This window comes from Aythya marila, assembly GCF_965140915.1.
Source record: "Aythya marila genome assembly, chromosome: 12".
Classification (NCBI taxonomy): Eukaryota; Metazoa; Chordata; class Aves; order Anseriformes; family Anatidae; genus Aythya; species Aythya marila.
Genome location: NC_139053.1, coordinates 12,087,561 through 12,093,129, shown reverse-complemented (window position 1 = coordinate 12,093,129; position 5,569 = coordinate 12,087,561).

The window sequence follows — 5,569 nt, the reverse complement described above, 5'->3', positions numbered from 1 at the left end:
AAAACAAGATTGGTTTTATAGATATAATTATATCTTTGATACTTGCCACTAAACATACCCTTTCCAGCTTAAAATAAGCATAGTATGCCTGAGTGCTTCAAAAACTCTTAAAAATGAGCCTACAAAATACTGACATTTTGTATTGAGGAGAATATTAAAAATCTTTGCCCAGTCAACAAATACCTGAGGTCAACACCCAGAATACTAATTTGCCTTTGCAATATTCCAAGTATACAAACTGCAGTCAAAATTTGTCTGTGGTTTGTTCTTTTAGGCTTGACATCTGCTCTGCATCGTCCTCCCGAAATCAAAACTGTGTTAGCAGATGTTTAAGTACAGTCTTTCAACAAGAAATTAAAAAGCTGAGGACCATGTGAAATTCTTATTGCTACAGGGCTCACTTCAAAGGCTGGAGACCCCCTTACCCATGGTAATGGGTGTGACAGGTGAGAGAGAGCAGTATGAGCTTAAGGGGGTCACAGTCCAAGCCAGCAGGAGAGAAAGAGAAATTCAAGCAACTCCCAATTTGTTTGATTAAAAAAATGCTCCTTACCTCCATCTTGCTCTTGAAGAGCAGAACGTTACTTTTGGATGAAATAATAAAGCCATGCTGGCTAATTACCTTATAATTAAAAGTGAACCAATTACTAAGTCAAGATCCCTAGAATTTAACTAAGAATTTAATTTACAACTCATCTAATGAAGATTGAGTATAAAATTCATTACAAAGCTCCTAACGCTTTATTTTTGAGGGTGATTTTAGAATATAAGATGTGCTGTTTTCTAGAACCCTTGAAACCTATCTAAAAAGATTTGCACATCCAGCTAATGAAATCTATGGGCCGATAGAAAGTACATTGCATATATGCACCCTGCATCTCTGTTTTTGAGGACTTGGCTGTTCAACATTTTGCTATGATATTTGACTTCCTCTGCTTTTCAATAAAAGTTGTGCAGACATGCAAGGATACGTTAGCTCTCTGGTGTCTTGACAAAATACATATAGAAGGTGAATGAGAGAGAGATCTGCAGGAGGCATTATTCACTTGTGCAGTGCTGTCTAGTGCTTTATTTTCATGCTTATTTCACTTCTATGCTATAACTGAAATTTTTAGTACTATCTTTTGAATTACTGTGTAAGAGAAAGAAATAAAACTAGTTCTGCAGGTAATGGTTGCATATAGGTGCACTGGTTGTATATTTATCATATGAACTCAGTGTCTGTACTTGTGTTACAAGTAAAAACTTATATTGGTAACAATTTGAAAAAACAAACAAACAAACAAACAACAACAACAAAAAAAACCCAGCCTGATCTTGTAGTTTCTGTTTTATCTGCTTTGTAGTGTTTTACAGACTGTGACTTCAGATCTGCTGCAGAGTATCAAGATAAACACAGAAAATACTATTGATAAAGGCTAATGAGTTCCTTGTTTTTATAACCAATTTTTCATTCTTTTTAACTTGACCTACCCATGCTGCTGTGGACTGTGTGTTGTAAATCCTGCATAGAAATGTTAATTCGTTGAATAAAATGCTTTTCATTGTGTTTTTCTGGTGTTTTTAAAGTCCTTGGGAACTTTTCCATTGCTCATAATTTTCACCTACCTTGCTTTCTTTGAAATCTCATGTGTCAGACTTTTAAAAATATTTTCCATATGAGACCAGGTAGAAAGAATAGAGATCCAAGAGCTCTAGGGATAGTCAGGGCAGAAGACCATACACAACTATGCTCTATAGCCTCAGAGATTTCCATCAAAAAAAAAAAAAAAGACTATAGGGTAAAAATGAGAGGCGGCTGTCATATTGCATAAGTTTTTCTTTCTTTTTTATTTATTTATTTATTTATTTCCCATGAACAGATTAGCTAAAAATCTTCCATTCCCTTTTGCCTTGCAAATGCAACAGTACCCCTGACATTCAAGGAGAGAGTAATTTAATTTGCTATGCTGTCTTAATCAGGGACTTATGTGCAGCAAAATCTGACATTTTTATCTAGACTGTATTATGTAAAGCAGTGAGCTGGGGGACCAGGTTCATGTTACGACTGTTGACAGCTGATGTTTTTCAGTAAGTCATGCAGCAGCAGACGTTCCCAGTGTACTGCTGAGCCACTGCCGCAAGGGTGACAATGTGTAACAGTGGAGGTCAGAAAGATAAAATTCAAGTTGACATGAAATGTGTGTGACAAAGGAACTCTACAAACAAGGTACCTATAACTGAAAAATCTGTGAGAAAGTTGTTCAGCCCCTGGCCCATGGCCAAAAGGAGTTATGTTATGTTCTTTTAGTTGAAGAAGATTGGTGGGTGAACGCTCCTCCAGAAATTCCAAGGGAAGGCCTGGAATGAATGGGAGCAGATGCAAGTTGGAATGGGTTTAAAATTTACTGTATATTGTAATTCAGTTAAGATGTATTTCTGTGGTATACTTTTTGTGTCCTTGATCTTCAAGAGTAATGAATAGGGCATGATCTCTTGCAGGTACTTTTGCAGTGTCAAATGTACTAAATTGTTGCTGCCCAAACAGTTGTCATAACAAGACAGCTGTAGTTAGAAATACAAAGATTGTTCTTGTCGTGTAGCCCAAAATCAGGAAATAATGTTGACTTTATAATGAGTTCAGAGAGCTTTGTAGCCAGCCAAGAAACATGCAGAAAGTGAAGCAGTGTCAGCATTAGTTATGTCCAATACTATTTACAGCTTTTCTAGACCATCAGTTCACCTAGAAAAGTACAGGAACCCAGGCCAGAGCCCAGAAGTTATGTGCTCATTGTGACCTAGCCAACATCATTAATATGGCTATATTTTCTACTACGTGGAGCTCCTGAAAGCTCTTTGTTAAGCATAATGCATTACAACAATCCATTTTAGGGGTGAAAAGATTATGATTCTTTTGCCAAGGCATCTAGTGAACTGAGAACTGTCATCCCCAAAGCAAGGGTCACAACCTTCAGTGGCACTGCAAGCCTAACAAGTGTAATTATTTATGCTACTGCAAAGAGGCTGATGAAAGTGAAACTTACTGCCAGAAAGCTTTTTACAGGTTCTCTATTCTGGCCTGAGTGGGAGCAACTTTTAATTATATGCTGCCTTTCCAAATCCTGTCCTTTCTCTAGCCCTTGTTTTGGGCCCTAGAAAAATTTATTTTAGGAGGATGAGAAAACTGGTATTTTCAAATGTATTCTATTGATCTAACTCTCTTAACTTAGCAAATTTTAGTTCAGAATAATATCCCATGACAAATATGGTAGATAATAATCCTAATTGGTTTCCAGTGATTCATTCAGATAGCACATTTTTAAATAGAAAAAAAAAGGGGGGAAAAAAAAGAGAGAACAAGAGGAAGGGGGGTCTTTAGAACATACGCTGCCCATTTTACTCCTTTTCCAGAACATTTTCATAATACATAATTATTATTAATATCAAGATAATTGTTGATAAAGGACTTAGTGTTGAAGTAAATTCTTTGGCCTGCTTCCTACCTTCTAGTACTGGAATCCTGAGTACAATTTTAAGTTAAACAATGCTGTTCCCTGTTGGATTTTGAACAGTGCATTAGAGAAGTCTTATGTGAAAGTAAATGATGGGTTCTTCATTTATTTGTTGAAATCTTTTGTTTCTCTATTCAATATCCATGTCATAGAGCACAAAGGCAGTTGGCATAATCTACAATTTCAAATTTTAGACATGAATAACGTAAGTAATATTGGAGTTCAGGTGTTCCTTCGTTTAAAGAGGGAGTCAAATTGTCCATTTTAATGCTAGAGTTCGTACATGTAAATGGCAGTCCTGGAATGCACTAACTTCTTTGACTGCATATGCAGATTTAGAGAGGTCTGTGTGATGTGCATGCCATTAACCTGCACATTGTCCCCGGATGAAATTAAGAGAACTAAAGCAAAATTCAGCATAAGTACTATCCCACTTTTCTTAGACTACCTCTTAGCAATCTTTTATCAAACACCGAATTCTTAATCACTGTCAGTTCGTTATGCTTTCCTCTTCAGTAAAGAACAGTCATGTTATGCAATGTTACTATGTAGATCCTGGCCTGTTTTTGTAGCCCTATTTTGAGAAAATACATCTGAGTAAAACTACATTTTTGGTGATGCTAAGTCTTCCCCCGGCAGTTAACATTTCATCTATATTTATAGGACTTGACTTTACACTTTGCATTTTTGGCAGATGGAGGAATGATTTTCTTCACATTTTTCATACCATGAAGAATTTACAGGATCTAGCTTAGCAATAGCAAGCAGAGGAGTCTTTGATTTGTTTACCTAACATATGTGTCACGCATAAATGGTGATGTCCTTCCACTGTAGATGATGATAATTAGAGCTGCTCCAAATGGACTTGTGCCAACACAAAATGCACCACCACAATTAGCAGTAACAGGAACTTCAGCTGGCAGTAACAGTGAAGGCAATAAAGATTAAATGATGGTGTGAACTGTCCTTATGAATTAAAACTGATGTATATTGGCAAAAAATAAGAAAACTGACACCACTGTAACCCATAGCACTCTGCTCCAGTAATAATGAGAGAAAATAATGTTGCCTGGGGCTCCTGGTATTTTTCACATGACATAGGTTCACCACCATCAGTGGCAAGAATGTGAGTATCCTTTCCAATAAAACTTGTCAAATTACGAAAACCTATAGGTGACCTTCAAATGCTTGAAGGTACACATAACCTTTTGAAGAATGTTGATTTTTGGAGGCACTTGACAGATAGATGTCTGCTACTGTTGCATATGTACTGTTAAAATATATGCTTGGAAATTCTACTAAATAACATCCAAGAGATTAATATTTTTTCTGGATAGAAAGTCTTCCAGGAGCTACAAAATCTCTGCAAAATAGCATTCATAGTAATACTTCTGTAACATAGAATGTGATACTGGTCTAGAGAAGGTTACTATCAAAGCTCCAATAACAATGAACCCTGCCCCTATTGATGAATGATGGCTGAATTATATTAATTATTGTAAAAACAAATGAAAAAATAAGTATGAATACTTGAATACATGTTTTATTATATGATATTAACCAGTAGAACACAGCATAGATGAGTCTAAGCTTCTTTTGAGGGATTCACAGTTTTATTGTCTCACAGTGACTTTTATGACATACTTGTAAAACACAAATGTTAACCACTATCAGTGAACTAGAACACCTCTGGAATATTTTTTATTCTTTAGAGTTGTCCTAACCTATTCTTCTGAATTCACAAACACAGTAAAATGTGTGATTTGTAGGTCAGAGCATGCAAAAAAGTACAGCTGTTAACCATGACCTTGAAGAGGTCATGCAGCCGTGTTGTGGCATTGAGAGCAACACATCCTTGTAACACTTTGCACTTTGTGAAAAGCCTTATCTTAAACTCTGGTTTTGCATCACGTTCCTTGTATTTATCATGGGCAGAATTAAATCTTGCTGGTCAATCAAACGTCAGTCCTCTCCCAGTCATTCTGAAAGCACAGGACAACCAAAAGGCAAAAGCTTTGCAAGCACACAGGGAGCAACGTCTAGTTGTGTTGGTAACTTTAATATAGGCATAAATAGGT